Here is a 22,091-nt window from a genome sequence, read left to right as displayed (position 1 = left end):
TATATTCTGCTGGTTAATTCACTGCATTTCTTCACTAATAGCATTTGTCATCCTTTTGCTGTTTATATATAATCTTATCCACTATAATGTTTCTATAGTCAGTGCCTTTGATTTAAAGATCGAAGCACTTGACAATTAATCCCCTTTACTCACCTACTTCATTGGTTGGTTATTATCAAACACAAACTATTAAACTGAGGCAGAGGGGTCCAATTCAATTTGTCCAAGATGGTAGAACAAGAACTGAACCAGGAGTTCAGACCTACCAGTACTTTGTTCTGAACACTAGACAATGTTCCCTTCCTTGATAGAAGAGCTGATGCTATCCATTGCTTGCTCGTTATCTCCTAGTGTTAAAATATCAATGAGGAACATCAGTGTAGTGACCATGGAGCCTCATTAGAGACACCACATGAAGTGGATTTAATATTGCATTGACTGATGTCTCAGCCCTGCAGAGCAAACCTTTTGCTGAAGTCAAGGGGAATTTTATCTATGCAATGACCACAAGGTCAGGCTCCAAGCATTCACTTCTTCCCTTTGGTTTAATTCTGCTCTCTCTCATGCAGGAACTCTTGTCTCCAGAGACTGTACATTGCTCACACAAACACATACAGTCATTAGAGGCTCACAGGGAAAAGTAATGGGAAGCAGAGCTCTGCTAATGTAATCTGGACTGGAGCTAACCTTGTTTGTGCATATGGCTAATGGGGAAGGGGCTCTCAGCAAGGGGAAATAGAAAAGAAGTCCTTATGCATAACAGACTGCTCTACTAGGGCTTCCTGCTCCAGAAAAAATAGGAAGAAGAATATCAGACTGCTCCACCCTCACTTACACTAATAGACAAGCATGGGTGAAATACCAGATCCCTGAATCTAACCACAAGCACATGCGGGGGGGGGGGGGGGGGGGGGGCAGGGGGACGTGGAGCTCAGGTAAAAAATCATTTAGAAAAGGAAGTCTAAAGCCAAACACCATCCACCATCCTGGAAGTGACACACAATCAATGGATTTGAGAGAGGAGGCAGAGGGAAAAAGCTGGGAGAAGTTAAAAAGAACAGCAGAAGAAGAGTGAGGAAAATTAGCTGTCTAGAGCAGGGGTTCTCCCTGCAAATTTTTTGGTGGCCTCAGAGTGTGGCCACCAAATCTTGCTGGTGGCCACTATTACAATTTTCCGTAAAATTATTAATTTAGGAAAAACAAATAAATATGCACACATTCGTGTCCAAATCAGTTATTTATGTAGGGTTTTTATCTGCACACTCAATAATAATAATGTACAGTTGTCTCTATTCTTTACTGGACCTAAACAGAATAGAAACAAAAATAAGGTGTTTTGCATGTTCTTGCCTTTTTTGTTGTTGTTGGGTTTGTTTGTTTTTTGCTTTTTTAGTTGTGGTTTGGGTTTTTTAAGACTTGCTAGCTAGTAAGTCTGTTCCTGTGAAAAGTGATATTTGTATATTTTTTTAATATCACTTTTCACAGCAGCAGCCTTGTTATCTAGCTCTGAGGCAGTGATGAGTGATATTTACAAACATACACATACTACTTTCCACAGCAGACTCACTCAGCCCTGGCAAGCTAGGAGACAAATTAAGCCCTGGAAGGGGAGGGAGACAGCAGGAGCCAAGGGTGATGGGGTGGATGGGTGATAGGCTGAGGGCAGCAAGGGCTAGGGGTGATGAGCCCAGGGGCTGGGGAAATGGAGCCCGCCAATGCACAGTCAAAACCCAGAGCCCAAAGCCCCACAACTGGAGCTCGTGGCCAGAGCCTGCCACCTGCCACTCACCACCCCAGGCCTGAAACAAGACGCCTGAGCCTCACCACCCCAAGGAAAGTGGGGAACTCACACCAGCTGTCTGCTCCTCTGGTGCTTGTGGCTACAAAGTGGGGCAGGGCCCAACCCGTCCTTGCAGCCCAAGGGGAGGAACTGTCGCTTTGCCCCCATCCCCAATCACCGCCAGGAGGTTGTGGCTGCAAGAAAAGCCCCTGGTGGCCGCATGTGGCTGTGGTGGCTGCATTTGAGAAACACTGGTCTAGAGGGACCAAAGAGTCTTGTCTGGGTAGAAAGATTTTGGGTGTCACAACCTAATAGATGCATTCATAGTGAAGCGATCGAGTTCTCAGTGTTACTTGAGGAAGCATGTCTAGTGGAAACCAGTACAGTCCAGCAGTTAATGCAGGGGCTTAGGCAATCAAGACTCCTAGATTCTATTCCCAGCTCTGACACTAACTCTATGTGTGACAATGGGCAAATTATCTAACTCCTCTGCTTATCAGTTTCCCCAGAAGTTAAACAGAAATACCACAATCTACCTTACAGAGATGCTGCAAATCTTAAATATTTGTAAAGAGCATTGGGATCCTTTGATGAAAGGCACGACAGAAGTGGAAGGTGGTATTTACTGCTGCTCAACTGAGGTCAATTTGGAGTTTGGTGGAGCTGGTGATGAATTAAAGCACCTAATTAGAAAGAAGACATTTCTGAAATAAATGTTTCAGTCCCTGTATGGGCCATTGATAAAACCAGAAACCCAAATACCTCTCACTGGTGGAAAAAGAAAGAAGCTTCCACATATGTCTAACTATACCATGCATGAACCAACTTCCTCTGTTTTAGGCTCCCTCCCTCCCTAAACACACACACACACACACGAGAGATGTACACATATCACAGTTTTTAAAAGACCTTCTTCCTCATACCCCATCAAACCACATAATTCAAACTCCACAGCTAAGAACACAATAGGCAGCGTCTGCTGCCATTAACAACTGGGTGTTGGCAGCACACCCCTAGTACCCAATGACGTAAGGCTGGCTATGTTTGGCCAGCCACAAAAATAAGTGGGTAATTCCTGATAGCTGAAGACAGTCTGCTGAGAGATGAATTCTAAAGCTTCAGGAACAAGGAAGAACAGGCTAAAATCTTAACAGGACAAGTGCCTTCCACCTACTGGTGCAGAACAGGAATCTCAGTGCAGTGGGAGATTTAGGAGTGAGCCTCATTCAGCCCTCCTTCACCAAAAATGGTGCATCTCTGAGGATAGAAAGGGCTGCAAAATTGGCAGCAGGAGAGGGGAATGTGAAACGAAATTCTTAGGGCTCTGAAAGCAACAAAGCAATCCAGGTGTTAGAGGAAAACATTTCCCAAGCACCAAACTATAGCTCACCAGACTCTGAAAACTTGCTAAAGAAACAGTCTTGCCTGGAGAATAAGAGGATCTCCTTTCGGCACCAAAAATAACAAGGCTTTAGGGCATACAGCACATACTTTTACTAGATCCTCCATATGCCATAGCAATATTGGGAGTTAAGCACCTGTAAAGCTACAAAGCATTGGAACATAATGGACAATGAGGCCTTATAAGATGGAGAGATTAAACTGAGGTTTGACTCTGCTGAAAATAATTAGGCTGAATATCAGGAAAAAAACTGCCTGATGACAAGGTCACATCTATTGGCTTGTAGAATAGCCTCCTAAAGCAAGCAATAGAAGCCCTACTGCTTGAGAAGCTAAGGTTGAACCTAGCTGCCCATTACATGCCCAATTTTTAAACACCTCCAGTAATATTCCCCCAAAGATACTAAACCCCTGAAATGTCTTATATCTCATTCCAGGATAGAATTTTGGGGGCAAGTTTAGAAGAGAGTTTTATTTCCTATACTGGAAATGTCCCCCCGGACTAGAAAACCAGGATTTCTTAATAGCCTAGTAACCTGATCAAATTTGGGAAAGTCAAAGAAATAGCTTACAATAGTCGAATTACACAAGCACCTAAAGCCTCAACCAAGAGTGAGGCCCTGTAATACTAGGGACTATACAAAACATACAAGACGACACTGCCCCAAAAAAGCTTGCAAACTAATTACACGGCAAGATTAAGGCTGGGTGGGTTATGTAAATCAAGTTGAGGTAATAACGAGGATTTTATAGCAATGGGGAACTGTCTGCATCCCTTAAGTGTTTACTTCCAGACTTCTTAATAAGCAGCAAGGAGTCCTGTGGCACCTTATAGACTAACAGACGTTTTGGAGCATGAGCTTTCGTGGGTGAATACCCACTTCGTCGGATGCATGGATGCTACCTGTCCGATACTAGGCTTCTTAATGTTTGGGATTTCTTCTGAAGCTGTGGAATTTTTGTAAAGAAGATTTCTGCTGTTAGAAACCTCTTTAATCTAATGGACAACGTCACATCAAGATCCTATGGCTGGAAATTGAAGCTTGACAAATTCAAACTGGAAACAAGGCCCAAATTGTTATCAAGGAGGAACCATTGGAACAACTTACCAAGCAATGTGGTGAATTCTCCATCACTTGAAGTCTTTAAATCAAGACAGGATATCTTTCTGAAAGACACTCTCTAGTCTCACCACAAGTTATTGTGCTTCATGCATGAATTACCAAGTGAAAGTCTACGGAGGGACTAGATCATTACAATGTACCCTTTCTGGATTTAAAAATCTGTGAAATTTTGGGAGGGTGATGACTGGACACCACTGAAACACACTTTAATTTTAATTTGGAAATTTAAAATTAGATTGGATAAGACATTAGTAAATGCATAACAGGGACCAATCCTAAATGGGCGGGAGAGGGGGATTAAGGAGGGAACGGGTATGAAAGGACCTACTGGACCTTCTTCTCTAGATTGCACAAGTTTATGAACAGAAAAGAGCTGTAATGGTCTAGAGGAAGGAGCAGAAACAAGTCAGATGACATAAGAAATGGATCCAAAAACTCAACATTGGGAAGTGAAACACGTCTGGTCCTACTAGCCCTTTCCCTTCAAAGATGCTTGCCTTCCTTCCCCCCACCCCCACAAAAATAAAACTTTATAATGGTCTGCTCTCCAAAACGCTTGTTATAAAAAGCATTTTTCCTTTTTGCTGTTTTGTTTCTGAAGAGTATGATAAGCAAACTGTAACATAGGTTGTCTAGCAAATATTGTTCCTGGGTGTTAAAACAGTTTAACTTACCTAACTAGGATGTCTCTTTTAGGAGCAAATACTTACAAGTAAAACCACTAACCATTCAATCCAAACAAGACCAGTCTGAAAAAACCGTTGCAGTCAAAGTTGTTACACACAAAAGGACACAGTGCTTCAAGCTTGTTTTTACTCTTGCAATAAAAACATCTCACAATCTCTTATGCTGCTTTGGAAACAAACTCATCTCATTTCTTAATGTTACATATTAATATCAGAACACAAAAATGACTGAATTCACGCTGAGACGCACTCAAAGGAAGTAGGAGGATCTTAGTGGAGAATAGGTCATATCCTAGAAACAGAGCATTGCCCTGATACATTGGATACAATACATCATAATTAACATACTGGGATATAAAAAAATCACACAAGGCAAAAATATTAAATGGCTACTCCTAGGAGATGGAGGGAAGCATATTTTAAATCAGAGTCTGACCTGAATCATTTTTCGAGCTGTGTATAGCAAAGGCATCTTAACAATGAACACTTGATAGGCTTGTATGTTCTCTAGGCAGTGTTACTGCATTCTGGATGGAGTAACACCAGGTAAATCTCAAGCAGAAGTCCCCATAGAATGAAAAATAAATATTCATTTCGGGACAAAGAAAACTCGTATCTGGCATCAAGCAGCGAAGAGCAGGAGTACGTTCGTGCCTCAGAGGATGGGTCCAGACCACAGGAGCCGAGGGCGGCCCAGTGCTCTGGATTATGACTAAAGGAGGAAGCAGTGAGAGCGGCAGCGGGCCTGGCAGTTTTCCCCTTAAGGATGGAGAGAAGGGCCACGCACCAGGGCCAGCCTCGGCCCCGAGGAGCCTGGGCGGGGTGGGGAGGACAGCGAGGGGCAGCGCTGGGGTGCCGCAGAGAGGAGCCCGGGTCACGTTTTGCATCTGGAGGCTCGTTTCATGGGGTGTCTGGAGGGGAGCGCTCCCCTCCCGCAGGGATCTGGCTGTGTCCCCCCCCGGGCATTAGGGGGCTGCCCCTCCCCCGGGCAATAGGGGCCCCTTTCCCCCAGGGCATTGGGGGGCTGCCCCTCCCCCCGGGAAATAGGGGCCCCTTTCCCCCAGGGCATTGGGGGGCTGCCCCTCCCCCCGGGAAATAGGGGCCCCTTTCCCCCAGGGCATTGGGGGGCTGCCCCTCCCCCCGGGCAATAGGGGCCCCTTTCCCCCAGGGCATTGGGGGGCTGCCCCTCCCCCCGGGCAATAGGGGCCCCTTTCCCCCAGGGCACTGGGGGGGCTGCCCCTCCCCCACGGGCAATAGTGGCCCCTTTCCCCCAGGGCATTGGGGGGCTGCCCCTCCCCCCGGGCAATAGTGGCCCCTTTCCCCCAGGGCATTGGGGGGCTGCCCCTCCCCCCGGGCAATAAGGGCCCCTTTCCCCCAGGGCATTGGGGGGCTGCCCCTCCCCCCGGGCAATAGGGGCCCCTCTCCCCAGGGCATTGGGGGGCTGCCCCTCCCCCACGGGCAATAGGGGCCCCTTTCCCCCAGGGCATTGGGGGGGCTGCCCCTCCCCCCGGGCAATAGGGGCCCCTTTCCCCCAGGGCATTGGGGGGAGGGATCCCCATCTCCACTGACCTGACTCGGCCGGCTCCGTGCCCATTCCTGGCCGGGCTCCTGCTCTCCCCGCCCGGCATGAACCCGGTCCCCGAGACTTCGCTCGCTCGCAGCCGGGGTAGCGGCGCGGCTCCAGCCGCCGTCCCTGCCGGGGGAGGGGGGGCCGGGGGCGGGGCCCCAGCGCGCGGCTCCGCCCCCTCCCAGGGATAGGGCCGGGAGGGAGGGAGCAGCTGCAAAGTGCCCCGCTCGCGGTAAGGGCGTCAGGGGCCGTCTGCAAAGTCCCGGCCCCAAGCGGCAAGGACTCCCGCGCAAAGTCCCCAGCTGGCAGCTGGGAAGGGCGGCTGGGGCCCAGGTCCTGCAGCACCAAGTCAAGGGGCTGGGCAAACCTCGTGCCACCCCCTCTGCCCCAGGCCAGACCTGGCCCTCGAATTCCTGCCTGACCTATCACCCTGAAGAGCATCGCTAGCCGGACAGACTCTGACCTGGCAGGGAGAGGCCCCCAGCCTTCCACAATACTGATTGTCACAGTAGCCTTGTCAAACTCTACCTGCCTAGAGTTGTTACTATTGCAGCCTCCATAGGGAGCGGGGCCCTGGCCTGCCAGGTGCTCCTGCCAACCCAGAGTGAGGATTATCAATCACAGAATATCAGGGTTGGAAGGGACCTCAGGAGGTATCTACTCCAACCCCCTGCTCAAAGCTGGACCAGTCCCCAACTAAATCATCCCAGCCAGGGCTTTGTCAAGTTATCCCCCTACCTTTCAGTTAGCTTGCAGCCTCCATTAGAGTAAAATGCAACAAAGCGTGACAAACAACAGAAGGGAACCGGAGGAATTATTTTGAAAGTAAAACATTAATTTTTTCCATCATCATCATCATGATGATTGAAGGAGGAGGTTTTCTACCATGTACGTTTGCAAGTTTGTGCTAGAAATTGAGGGCAATGATTGGAGAGTACCTCTGACCCTTCCAAGGCCCAAATGTGAGACGCAGTGTAACAAAAACATCCAGAATCTCTCTCTCTCTCTCTCTCACATATACACGCACAAAATTATTCACAGAGCAAACAAGCTGATATAGGATTCATTCCTCTACTGAAAATAGCTTTCTGTAATCTCAATTACATGATTTATTTTTCCTAATGCAATTAATTTTCAAAATTAAAAGTGAGGGGACAAGAACTGTGTGTGGAAAGTAGGTAACTAAAACAGGTGCCATCCATCAAAATTAGATACATTTGAGAACTTTGACATGTACTGTAGCTACTGTTTCATAACAGCTCGTTGCATTTAGTCAGTGCCTTCTGTTCAAGGACCTCTACATATAAATTGAATTAATCAAGCCTCAGTACACCCTTGGGAGGTTGTCATTATCCCCATTTTATGGATAGGGAAAATGAGTCTATGACTTGCCTGAGTTGTCACAGAGAGTGAATGGATCTAGGGAAAGATTTTCAAATGCGCACATGGCATTTAGACTACTAACTCTGACTGAAAATGAATGGGAATTAGACGTCTAACTGCCATCCGTGCATTTGAAAATCTCCCGCTTTTACCGGTTCAAAACAGATGTTTGATGCATTAGGTGTTAAATAATAAATAGCCAACAAAAGAACCCAGATTTCCTGATTCCTGTTTCCTTGCTTAGCTCCCAAATGACCTACCTCTTTCTCCTCCTCTGTATAGTTTGTTTCTATTATGTTACAATAGTTGATCAGAGTAGAAAGAGAATAATTGTATCTTATAAATGTTAGTGCATTATCTCACTCTCATTTATCAGCTCTTGTGATTTTACCATTCATCTCATAGCATTTGATGTTTTTCTTGAAGTCCCAGACTCCTGGAAGTGTGTGACTGAGCAAGAATCACCACAAATATTTTTTTTAAATTTTTTTTTAACCTTTGGGGTTGGCAATACCACAACTTTAGCATAAGTACAACATGTTACTATCGATCATAGAGTTAGATAGAACATCTTGTCTTTAATGTTGTTTCAATCCAGATATCACATTTTATTCCAACCGTTTTAAATTCTGAGCCTCTCAGTTTTAAATCATAGGCCCTGACATGTGTTGAGATATTTTTAACAGACTGTTTAAAGGAATTCTGGTTTCTGTTCTGCTTTTTTGTAACAGCCTTTCTATTAATTATTTTTGCCTATCACATGTGCAGCAGTACATGGCAACAACATGGGTTTGTGGCAGTACATGGTAACAACAAACCACTTGCCCATGGGGCCCACATGACACTGGACAAAGAAAAGTGGGGTGTGGGAGACAGAGGAGTTGAAAGGAGAAAAAAAAATAGTTACAGTCCCACACTGGTAAGAACCTAAGAACTCCAGGATGGCAAGAGAAAGGAGTGGTAAGTTCTGGTTTGCTCTATATTGCATATTACTCCAGTAGCTCAAGAGTTAAATTCTTTTAGAGAGACCAAAAGAATACTTAGGGCTTCAGAAAAAACACAGAAGACATGGTCCGTTGCCCCAGAGAATGTACAAGCTAAATTTTACAAAGACGACATAGTAAGTTAGGATAACAAATCAGTAGGAAGGAGATGTGACGTGAAAGGATCATGTTGTTACTTTGTGTATACACATGGTCTGAGCCAAGTCCATTTAGCTACTGTATTCCTGTTTATTAGAAATTCCTGAAAACAGACAATCATACATTGTTGCAACTACTGTTCAAGCCTACACCTGTGTTTAACTGATTATTCTGGAGACTGAGCGAGTGTGAAAGAACCGTGGTAGTTTCTAAACTGGGGACAACATTTATTTTATACACACATAGCCACAAGCAAGAACATGAAAAGCAAAACAAAAAGACCCACCTTTTTGTGAGCAACATTAAAGACACTATTTTTTTTTTGCCTGACTGGGTTTTATGAAAGAAAAAGTTACTGGTGTGGGCCATGAAGAAAGGATTAATTAAAGCCCTCCACCTCATTCTGTTGCTGGCACACATTGGAAGATACCTTGTCCTGAGTCTTTCTGGTGAAACCAAGGCCCAGAGCTCAGCTCCCCCATATACAGAAAATAAAACACAGTACATGTGTAGGATCATGGGCTGCTGCTGCATGATCACCAAAGTCAAATCAAGAGTATATTTTCAAAGCAGGAGGCACCTATCTTGTGACCACATGTGGGTATGACTATATATATTACACTCTCCGCTTTGAATTCATTCTCCTCTTCCACCATAATCTAGTTGAAGCCTTTTGTCTTTATCTTCAAGGCCTTTCAGAGCTCTGCCCCTCTATGTTTATCCACTAGTCTCTTTTCACATTGCTCTTTACCCTTTCTGCTCCAAACAATGTCAGCTATAACCACCTGCTCATCTGCTTTTCCCTCAACACCCCGTATGCACAGAACATGTTCTGTTAACAGATCCATATAGCTGCTAACCTGCCCTCCTTCAAATCCTTTCTCAAGACCAATTTCTGCTGTGAAGCCTACAATAAACTCATCCAATGTTTAAAGGTTAAACAGAGAAGGCAGGGGCAGCTGAAGAACATTATTACAACCCACCTCCAAGGACTGCTGCTAGCAAGAGTGCTCTCAGCTGCCATGGTGGCACATGGGAAGAGAAATGACATATGGGCTCCCAGGACCCAACCCCTATAGGACTTTATAATAGTATCACATATAATTTTATGTATAACCTGTACACACAACTGCCAGTGTCAAAGCTTCAATTACCCATGAGCTAAAAAACAAACAAACAAACAAACCACATTTAATTGCACCACAAAGCAAACAGGAAGCCATAGCACTATTTGGAGAATTGCTACTATTTTCTCCATGTGGTTAACACCATTAAACAGGCAGGCAACCACATTCTGCATGTCATAAATGGATAGTTAAGAGGTAATAGAACAGAAGTACTTCATATCTCTTTTGCCTGTAAAGGGTTAACAAGATCAGTGAGCCTGGCTGTCACCTGACCAGAGGACCAATCAGGGGACAGGATACTTTCAAATCTTGAGGGAAGGAAGTTTTTGTGTGGGCTGTTAGTGTTTGTTCTCTCTGGGGGACCAGATGTGCAACCAGGTTTCTCTCCAATCTCTCTGATACAGGCTCTTATAAGTTCAGAATAGTGAGTACTAGGTAGATAAAGCGAGTTAGGCTTATGTTTATTTTCTTTATTTGCAAATGTGTATTTGGCTGGAAGGAGTTCAAATTTGTATTTTGCTGAAAGGATTTTAATTTGTACTTGTATACTTAGGCTGGGAGGGTATTCCCAGTGTCTATAGCTGAAAGACCCTGTACTTATTCCATTTTAAATTTACAAAGATAATTTTTACTGTTTTTCTCTCTTTAATTAAAAGTTTCTTGTTTAAGAACCTGATTTTTTTTTATTCTGGTTTGAGACCCCAGGGGACAGGGTTTGGATTCACCAGGGAATTGGTGGGGAGAAAGGAGGGAAGGGGGAGAGAGAGGCTGATTTCTCTCTGTGTTAGGATTACTGTCTCTCTCAGGGAGAGTCTGGGAGGGGGAGAGAGAAGGAGGGGGGAAGGTGCATTTTCTTCTCTGTTTAAGATTCAAGGAGTTTGAATCACAGTGATCTTCCAGGGTAACCCAGGGAGGGGAAGCCTGGGAGAGGCAACGGTGGGGGAAAGGGATTACTTTCCTTGTGGTAAGATCCAGAGGGTCTGGGTCTTGGGGTTCCCCAGGCAAGGTCTTGAGGGGACCAGAGTGTACTAGGCACTGGAATTCCTGGTTGGTGGCAGCGCTACAGGTTCTAAGCTGGTAATTAAGCTTAGAAGAATTCATGCTGGTACCCCATCTTTTGGACGCTAAAGTTCAGAATGGGGAATTATACCATGACACTGCATCAGCTGTAATTTCCAATGGGTCTGCAAGGGTAGCTGGATCCTGCCCTAATTTAAGCAGCATGAGAGCTAGGTAATAAAATACATCATTATTACTACTGAAGTCAAAAGAGTGGTTTTGCCACTGGATTCATAGCAGGGTCAGGGCTTGCAATAGAGTGAGCAGGAGGTCAGGCTAGATGATCACAATGATCCTGTCTGACCTTAAAGTCTAGGAGTGCATTACAATAATGCAATCTGGAAGTCACAGAGGCAAGATGTCTGCTGCCTTGTCAGCTTCAGAGTGCACCTCTCACAGTACAAGCACACAGAAGATAAGGTCCTTCTCCAGAGGAGCGCACAGCCAGCCAATGGACAGTACACCAGTACTGATAGTTTAAGATACAATGACCATTTTTCTATATTCTCTTTTCCCATCTTAAAGATGAGTCTCTGCAATGGGTTCTCATGCCATACTGCTGCCTTTTGCATCCATTCTTAATTTGGAGCAGCCCACGGTCTCTCCTGGGTCAGGAACATACACACAGAGCAGAGCCTAAGAGAGCTGGGGCTTTACTGTGTTCTATATCAGATGCTAGGGGGAAGAAATAGTTAACATGTATATACTGTAGCGCTTTTCTTCCTCAGACTGCTATGCACGTTCATTCTCACATTTACGGCTTCCCTATTCTCCAACTTAAAACACCTAAAATGCCATAGCAGAGCAGTCCAATGAGATCTTTACAGGAAGCTTCATACATTAATTTTTTCAGACAGTCCCTGCAGAGAGCAGTAAGAAGGTGGAGCTACTTTAATCCCACCTCCACCTCCCAGACCAGACTTATGATATGGGAAAAAAAAAAAAAAACAAAAAAAAACTATTAATGGGACTGAATCAGACCCCAGATCCAAACTCTCCTGAACTTCGAGGAAGTTCAGATCTGGCTCCAAAATTTTAATTTCAAGCCCATTATAATTATTATGGATATAGCAATAACAGCGTGATAGCACATTAGTGATAGGCCCCATAACAAATCAGAGACCTCATCAGAACAAATGCTCATTGGCTGATTATACTCCCAAAAGCAAGACACTTACCAACCAACTACTGAAAACTGTGGGCTTTACAAGTTAATCTTTTCACAGGTGACTGTGTCCACAGTCTGCACTACACCGATGTGCAAAAAATTAAAATATATGCAACACTTTTCCTTTATAGCTCTCAAAGTATTCTAAAAAGTGAGTAATCATTGTAACCTTCCCCTCCCCACACTTTTCTTAAAACAGAGGGAGAAATGAAGGAACAAAGAAATGACTTGTCCCCAAAATCACAGAGACAGACAGCAAAAGAGTAAGAAATAGAACCAAGGTCTTGAGTCCAATCTGGTGCCCCAGCCTCAGAGCTATGGTGCCTGTTTTGTTTTTTTTTTACAGTGGTATAAATCCCTTGTACTGGGGAGTAGCGGTGAAATTAAACAAAACCTAACCAAACCCACAAACAAACTCCTTATAGGTTCAGGGAGGGGAGTAGTGAGGGTAGATGAGTAATTAGGGTATTGAGGCAGCAATGGAGTAAAATTCATAAAGTATTTAAAAGGTGTTGGCTAATGATCGCTTAAGAGATGAGTTTGAGAGCAATGAGAAGGAATATCAGTAGTCCTTGGGGTAATACCAGTTGCCACCTAAGAGCGTGTGGATATGGGGAGATATTTCAAAGCTCTCTGTAAAGGATACCAGGATTATGGGAACAGAAGGAAAGAAGAAAGCTGCGCTGGGAAGCATGGAAACTGGGTGCTAATCTGCAGTACAAAGCTTCCAATTAATTGGTATTATAAAGGATTCTCTCTTTTTGCTGAAAAATCTTCATTCTAGTTAGTTAAAGCAATTGGGGGGCTGCAAGGGGGAAGGGAGAGATTTCACTGTGGTATGTTCTCAAGGGGAAATGACTTTCTGACTTCTGCAGATGCACCAAGGAATGAAAGGTGAGTTGAGGCAGTCAATCAAAGCACCATCAAAAAGGTGCATCTCACACCAGCTGGAGTCAGGGAATGGTCAGGAGACCATGATGAACAACAGGAATAGGAACGTAAAGATCGCAAGCACAATCGCTAGCTTTACTCAATGGCTATTCTGCAGCCGAGAGGACCGTAAGAACCGGCATTCAGTATTTTATTCTGGATTCCATTCTTACCTACATTGTGCTCGTCTTCTCTGGGGGGGAAGCGGAGCTCCATCACTGCTGTTTGCTAACAGGAAGCACATACACAGAAGCTGGTATTTAGTTCCTTCCATTCCTCTGTGTTTGCTCTTGGGTAACCTCCCCAAGAAAGAAATGTGTTGGCGGTGGTCACAATGAAAAAGAAAATAGCAATGGTTATTGCACAGACCAGACTTGGGGTCAGGTGGGTGGTCTCACTAGCTTCTGTGATAGTTTATAACTTTATCCATGGGAAGGATGCCAGGAGCTGCAGAGAAGAATATATATGGATAAGGGCTTGGTGTTTTTTTTTTGTTTAATCACAGAACAAACACCAACATGGGAACAATGGAAAGGAATCTTTCCCTGAACTCTGCGGGAAGTGACTGATGGAGTATGGGAAAAACTCAACAGCAGCAGCAAGTCAGCACAGGGTGCTGGTTGTAACAGAACCAAGCCTATATCCATTGGAGGTTATACAACTCCATGCCACCAGCACACCTACTGGGAAGGACACAGCATGAGCTTCCAATGACCTTGCCTAGATGGAGTCTCATCTAAAAGGCATTCTTGAATCAAAACACATGCCGAAACAAACAGGATGTAGAAATGGCAGGAAGAAGGAAGATGAAGACAAGAAAAATACTTATCTGTCTCAAGGACAGAATGGCACATTTTAGTGTTTATTTCTAGGGGAAAACACTGTTCAAGTTGTGTGGCTGGATAGTGGACACTGTATATTTAAAACGACTACACAACATACCCCAGCAATATTAGCAGAAGAAAATTAAGCAGCAAGAACTGACCTGAGTTAGCTGGAACAAGACAGTGGAGATTCCTATCTTATTGATCACTGATAGCACAAGGCTTCTAAAGTAAACAAAAAAAAAAGTCTCCCAAACTTGTTTGGATTAGTAAAGTGAGAAAGGAACCATCAGGCCTTGCTTGATACCTCTTTGAATGTAACTTTTGAAACTCTGTTGGAGAAACCAGCTTAGAGTAAGTGTGCCAAAATATAACATTAAAGGGAAAAAAAACTGACTTCTGCATTGATTTTACAGACAGTGGAGCAGCATTTCAGAGCGCAGAGTGGAATTTATTAGCCACATGTTAAAAAAAAAGAAAGAAAAGCCACTGACACAGTTCTATAGATACATGAGGAACTAACAGCATCAGGCATAGTGTCAGTTATTCACTTCTAAAACAAGAGGCAAAACAGTTTACCAAAAAAAATTTAAAAAACAAAAAAGTTAGTTTAACCTTTTCACAGAGGGAACTGGGAGTCAGGAGCTCATGGATTCTAATTCCAGGACTGACTCTCTGCGGCCTTGGGTAAGCCACTTTGCCTGCTTGTGTCTCAGTTTCCCCATATGCAAAATAGGGATGAAACTATTTCAAAATCTCACAGGACTTTTTGTAAGGCTTAATGTCTGCACAGTAGTCTGAGATCCTCAAAGGGCAGCACTGTTGAAATTAAAGCATTAGTATGTGAACACAGAAGATATTGTTAATTTCTTTATCCCTTTAAAAATTGTACCAATTTCCCTATCCCCGCCCCTAGTATATGAAAGTCGGTAATGCTTTTCACACCCACTTTTGTTTTTTTTTTTCTTGCTGAGGATCTTCGAAGATGCAGGTACTAAACACAAGTTAACGAGCATTAACAGATGCCACAACTTTCCTTTCAGTGGTTTGCAACCCAAATTTCTTGGGAGTATTTTTGCAGAAAGTAAGTGACCCGTAAAACCACAAATTTCCATCATGAGCTGCAACGGCCTGTTCAAATAAACCAAGGTATTTATTCTTAAAATTACTGTTGGAGGATTATATAGCCTTTGTCTGATATCAGAAGTGATGAAGCATGCAATCATCACGTACCCAAAACTCCATGAACTCAATAGGGGAGTCTTGGGTGCACAAGGAATGTAAAAGAGTGGTTACCCAAATGTAAAGCTGGGGCTTTATAGAAAACTTGGCTTGTGTTTCAAAATTTAAGTTGCCCTTGAACCTCCTAGCTCTGGAATTTGGGGGGTCCTTATTAGCGGTTTCCATTCAGGCCCAGATCTTGGAAGCTCCTTGTTGGGGTGGTCCCTGATATGCACAGAGCCCTGTTTAACCCATGCAAATACAGGTGTCTGCCTGCACAGGACAGCTTGCAGGATTGGTACTTACGGGGCCAGGAAAGGTTCTTGCTTTGGACTGTTAATTAAAAAAAATAATAATTTTTAAAGTTCAAGGTGTTTTATGCTGAATTTTTTAAGCAAAGAATCATACCCAGTATGTAACAAACCAAACCAGAAACTATGCACAGTTATGCATGAATGGACAGTTGCTAGTGACAAAGATTACAAGAAGTTTTCCCATCACCTGAAAAACTACTTATAAGCAGCAAAGGCATGAGTCACTGATGCCAAAGGGCTGAGGGGGAAGAGGTAGTTATGTGGAAAGACCTTTTTTTTTTTCCCCTAAATGAAAAAGTGTTTAGCAAGACAAAAACTGTTAGTTTAGCTATATAAAGGATGAAATTTCCATTGGCGAACCAGGGGGAATTTCCACCCAAGAAATTCATGAAGAGGCACATATTTACACAGCAGATGGGAAAACTACAACTGTTGTCCCAGGGGGGCAGTGCTGGGAGGAAAGGGAAACATCTTTGGTAGCAGAAAGAGTTTGTACTCAAACTTCCGTCCAAACATATATTTTTTTAAGTTTTTAGTTTATTAAACATATTGTTAAAAATGACAGGTATGTTTCACAGACGCACACTTTAATCAGGTGTGGGAGCAAGGAGTCTCAAATATTATCACTACTTATATTTATTATTACATGTTCTTTATAATGCAGTAGTGCCCAGCCTCTTTAACCTGGTCAGAGCCCCATTGTGCTAGGCACAAACATATAGTGAATTATGTTCCCAGTCTCAAACAGATTTCACCTGCTTTCTTCTGACCCCCTCTGTGACTTTGGACAACTCACAAACTTGTTACCTCAGTTTCTCCTTTTGTGAAGCAGGAACGACAGTATTTAACCACCTCACAGCAGTGTTGAGAGGAATGTTGTTAATGCTTGTGAAATGCTTTGCCCCAGTGGTGACATGATTAGTTTCGACTGATAGAAATAAGACCCAATCGTTTTTCTTTTCTTTCCATCTATGGTACCTTGCCCCCCACCTCCTTTTTTTTTTTTTAAGCCTAGAGCAAAATAGTTGCTGTCTTTAGGGACAGCTTTTTTGACATCCTGATTGTAATAACAGGGACTAATTACTGTGTTACATCTGAAATAAATCTTCCACACACTGATCGGAGATTCTAAATGGTTTGTTGACTAGAACAAACCCAGAATAAAACCACAGACCTGTCTGTGTAGCTGTCTCCATAGGACTGCAGTAATCAACAACAAACTCAGTTGTAACTTGGAAAGAGCCTTGAAGGCTTTCTGGTTTGGGTCCGTGACCCTTTACTGACTATTCGATTCCAGCTCAGCAGCAACAGCCTGCTGGGGTATTAGACAAGGTAACAAGGGACACCTGTCAACAAAACCAACTGCTTCTTAACATGTACAAGGCCTGAATATATTCCCACAGTAATTTACTATGACAATGGGGTGGCAAGCTCAGGACATGGGACTTTTAATGGGCTTCTTCCCTTTGACTCCAAATGGCCACACACCCCAATACCCAGGACATCTAGCCCATCCCCCACAATAATCCAGAACCCTTCCCTATATTAAAAGTAGATTATGTGTGAGAATATATAGAAAATGTGTGTACGTCTCTGTCTCTCTCTCACCCCCCCACCCCCAGTCTAATATGGAAACCATACAAACTAAGCCATACAAGAGATCCCTGCTAGATACAAGTATTGTATCTAAAATATGTCAAAAGTCATCCCCACACATGTACCTTTATCATATCCTTTTGGACCAAGTGGAATTTTTCATATCAATAGTTTGCAAAGAGAAGGAAGCTTATTTGCAGTGTTGGAACTCAGCGCTGTAAATAAGGCAAATTTCTCTTCTGAAAATAATGTATCACATCACCCTTTGCAGACTGTAATATGTACACAAACTTCACTTCTTTCTGTGTAGATAATATAACATATATGCCCCTCATCCAGGGATTTCCCTTCCAAGCTCAGTTTGCCAAGCCACCATCCCTCTCCATTCAAATCACTCCTTATGACTTGCTTCTTCCATGATGCACACAAAAAGTGATTTAACAATTTTTAAAAATTCTGGCCATCTTTCTCCTCTGAGCTTTCCAGCGAGTCATGTTGTCTGTTTGTCTTTTAGGTCCCGATTTAGAAAAGCACTTATGCATATGCTTAACTTTAAGCAAAGGAGGAGCCCCATTAAAGTAATTGGGACTTCACTTAAAGTATATGCTAGCTAAATCAAAGTTATCCACTCACATTGATGTTACATGTTTCCCACATGGGACGATTGCACCCACCGCTAAATCAGTTTTAGTGAATTGGTGCAATGTGTGTGTGTAGAGTGGGCCCTTAGAACGTAAACTGCTTGAGGCAGGAACTATCTTCATGTTTGTCTCTTGTACACCACTGAGCCCACTCCTGGAACTTAAATAGTAAATAATAAATATTTTTATATTACAGCACTCACTGATAGCAATCTTATCTATTGTGTTTACATATACAACAGAAGTTGGTATAATCCCCATTTTTACCACATATAAGGACTGGATTTACACACAACGTTGCACCACATAACTAAAAGGGTTTCAATTTATTCCTTTAGTTATTTTGGTGCACATCTGCCTGTGGGTGCTCATTTCAGAATACTGCCTTAAGTAAAATCAAAACAGGACACTTTTATTCTTTCAAAAACAAAAAAAACTACACATAACAAAAGTTGTGAATTAAAACTAATTTTATTACTTGGTTCAACTTTGCGAGTAGACTGGCCCTGCTAATTCTCTAATTTCCCTAGTCATCTGAAAATGTCCATGCCTGACACCAGAGCAAGTGACTGACGTTTGAGAAAAATGCCTTCACCTAAACCTTTTTCCACTTTAAATGCAATCATGACACAGTATAACTAGCCCCCACTTGTACACCTTCACACATCCTGCTAAGCTGTCACTTGTCTGGAAAGTTGTAGTGTTCTAAGAGTTAACTTCATTCAACTTTATTTCCACTGGGTCTTCATTAGCTGATTCCTGGACAAATATAGCACATGGCAACTCCTGTTTCTTCTATACACATGCTTTAAACAACCATTCCAAGACTAAGTGGTTAGATGTTCTCTTTTACCTGGGATACCTGGAAGCTGCCTCTCCAGACCATTCCTACTTCTGCAATGTTACAGAGGTCTAAAGTTCAGTTCTGCCCAACTACTGAAAAAGCAGCAGCATCTTACAGGTACAGCAGGAAAGTGCACGTGGGTCATGCACTAAATGCACAGCAAGTTCATAGCTGTAGACAACCTGAGCTTGCATTTCCTATTGTGTTTCCTTGGTACCTGGCAACAGCAAAAAACAACTCTTGTGCCTCTCCCACAACCCACCTCCAGCTCCGTGTTTAGAATGGATGCTGAAACAAGCTCAAGGAGCTGCAGAATTATTTTTTGAGTGTGGCGTGGGGGGAATGACAAAGGACAAAATCCTTTCCTTGCGTGGTGCTGTGTAATGGAGAAGGAGGCAGTACCAGCTGTACATGAAATACCAGAACAGCCTGAGTGCAGGGGGAATGATCGCTCAGGCTGGTCAGTCTAACAGTGCTGTAGACACTCAAAGCACAGGATAAGGAGAGAGGAAACTGGAATTCTAGTCTTCATTAGGCCACAGAGTTCTTGTGTGACTGAAAATCTCCCCTAAATGAGCTGTTCCAAAGGCAGAAATGGAAACTGACAAGGGGCACCTATCTTCCTCAAGCTCCCTTGAAAATCCCAACCTCAACCTCTCTGTGCCTCAGTTTCCTTGTCTGTTAAAGGGGAATGTAATTAATACAAGGATGCCTAACAAATGAAGCTGAAGCCCTATCGGTGCAGGAGAGAAGGGGCAGCTGGCAGGGAGGTCTGTGTTAGTGCTCTGCCCGTTGGAATTCACCTCCTGACTGCATCTAAGGCAGCTGGATGGCCTAGTGGTAAGGCTTTTGCCTACAAGGCCAGAGATGCTGAGTTCAAATCGCTGCAGTGCTATACGTGGGTGATTGAAAAGTAAAATGTGGACAGGCATGGCCTAGGAGATCAGGCCCTAGACACAGAGTCACAGGACCTTGAGTTCTATTCCTGCCTCTACCACTGACCTGCTATGTGACGTTGGACAAATCACCCGCTTTTCTGTGCGCAAGTTAAGTTTATGCCTATATGGCCATACTGGACAGAGTGCACCCAGTCTTGGCTGATCTCAGAAGCTAAGCTCTCCTGGGCCTGGCTAGCACTTGGATGGGAGACCACCTGAGAATCTCAGGTGATGTATTTTTTTCTGACGTAAAGAATATCAGGGTTGGAAGGGATCTCAGGAGGTCATCTAGTCCAACCCCCTGCTCAAAGCAGGACCAGTCCCCAACTAAATCATCTCAGCCAGGGCTTTGTCAAGCCTGACCTTAAAAACCTCTAAGGAAGGAGATTCCACCACCTCACTACGTACACTTGGTCCTGCCTCAGCACTGGGGGGTTGCACTAGATAACTTCTCAAGAGCCCTTCCAGCCCTACATTTCTATGATTCTGTATCTCTGACAGCCTTCAGGGCATGCTGCAAGGGCCACTTTTTCTCCCAGCCTTGCCCCTGAGAAGCTGGGTAGCGATGGTGTGGGAATTGTGTAGGGAGGATGACTGATCTTTATCATCGTTATAGCAAACTGTGCTGTTATGAGTCATCACTGCATAAGAACGCAGGATGAAGCTCCACAGAAAGAGTCAATTACCTCCTGCATTAAATGCACTCAGACTGTTGTTAAGAGGTCTGTATACTGTGATGGAGTTGGAGCAGCTCTGTAATAATTTACAAATGCTGTATATTGACCAGGTTACAGGGATGTTTTCTGGACAAATATATTTGTGTAGTTTAATAGGGGGCTGTAAGGAAAAACAGAGGAAGCAAAAAAAAATGTCTCCAGACAAGGCTCTTCTCTGCGAACACATGAGGGCTGTTAAGAGACAAAGCCAGGACAGGTAGAGGGACACAACGTCCAAAGGAGAAAGACAGTTTAAAAAGGAACACTCCGTGTGGAGTTGGATGGGGGAATCTGACTGACACACAGGCATCTGCTGGGATGTCTGGAGAAGCTAGGCCAGCCTCAGTTGTTACCCAGGAATTGTAAGACTTTAGGGTTTAGGAATTGTAAGGTAGACGTGTGCAGACTGGTGGTTGTTTTCAAGTCTCTCTCTCTCTAACAAACACTTTGCTCCTACTGTTGAAATAGACACTATTTCAGTTTTAAGAAGGCTGTCTGATCACTAGGTACCACTGGTCACAGACTCCCACAGGAAAGAACTGCAGGTGTCTGAACCCAGTTGGACCTACAGGCTAAGTACAGTGGATACACAAGGTACCGTAGGAGAATTGTGGAATTCTGCCCCAGAATAGGTAAAGGCATGGGGCCTGACACCTGGCAGGGTGCATGAAAGGGGACATGGTTGCAGACAGCCCTGTAACCAGCACTCTCCTTTGCTTAAATGAGCAGTCATACCTTTTTTGAGGTACCTTTATGTGGCAGAGCAGCCACACAAAAGGTTCAATGCTTAGGTTCATCTATCCAGAGCATGTGGTCCAAGATGAGCTGTTTTGCACTTCCACGTGCCCCAGGTGAAATACAGGGGAAGAGGCAGGAAAAGAAAACAGAGAAGAGAGAACCCAAAACAAACAGCCTTGTCTACATAAGAAAGTCAGACCAGTTTAATCAATCATTTTGCAAAGTGATTTAGTTAAATCACTCCAACCCTCCTGCCTGAGCATATGACTGGCACTAAATACTAGAACTGGTCAGAAAAGGCTTTCATCACCCTCTTCGTCCCCCCACCACTCCCCCGGAAAATACTGATTTTTCATCACAAAACCAAAACCTGAAAAACTTCCGCCAACATCTTTATCAGTTTTAGCAGATTTGGGTTTTTTTCAAAAGTTTTTGGCTGAAAAACAGAAAGCTTTTGGCTGGAAAAAAAAAAGTTTTTCTAGATTAAAACAGTTGGTTCTCAAGTTTTGGGGCATTCTGATGTTAAAAAAAAATGTTCAGGGAAGCTGATCTTCTCTGAGAAAATTTTATTTAATTAAAAAGAATAAATTTCCAATGGGGGAAAAGAATTGGCATACATTTGCCCCCACCCATACATCATAGTAAGTAGAGCTCGAGACACTGCAAAATTCACTTGCACATTTTGACCCACTGCAGAGTTTGGCATTTTCTGGTCTAGGGTTTTGATTTGGGCTCCACTCTAAGATACTAACAAGGAGAGACGATCACATAAGAACCTAGACAGAATAGACTAATTAACAGACAAGCTGGGCACTGAGAGAGTCAATAAGAGATGGAGTCAATTGTTAACAATCAGATTTCAGGCTCCAGGTCCTGGAAAAGATTAATATAC

At 43.7% G+C, this 22,091-nt stretch overlaps 1 protein-coding gene across 7 annotated transcripts in view; it reads right to left on the bottom strand.

Moving 5' to 3' along the window:
* The window catches only part of PIK3CD (phosphatidylinositol-4,5-bisphosphate 3-kinase catalytic subunit delta), a 53,034-nt gene extending 46,340 nt beyond the window's left edge, over positions 1-6,694 (bottom strand). For all 7 annotated transcript variants that reach the window (XR_007770760.1, XM_050931397.1, XM_050931393.1 and 4 more), the window contains exon 1: positions 6,561-6,694. The gene's annotated coding sequence lies outside the window, so the exon portion shown is untranslated. The remainder of the gene's footprint in view (positions 1-6,560) is intronic.
* Positions 6,695-22,091: the final 15,397 nt, after the last annotated feature.

Source organism: Gopherus flavomarginatus, chromosome 21, assembly GCF_025201925.1.
Source record: "Gopherus flavomarginatus isolate rGopFla2 chromosome 21, rGopFla2.mat.asm, whole genome shotgun sequence".
NCBI classification, from domain to species: domain Eukaryota; kingdom Metazoa; phylum Chordata; order Testudines; family Testudinidae; genus Gopherus; species Gopherus flavomarginatus.
This window is presented reverse-complemented; position numbering and strand designations above follow the sequence as displayed.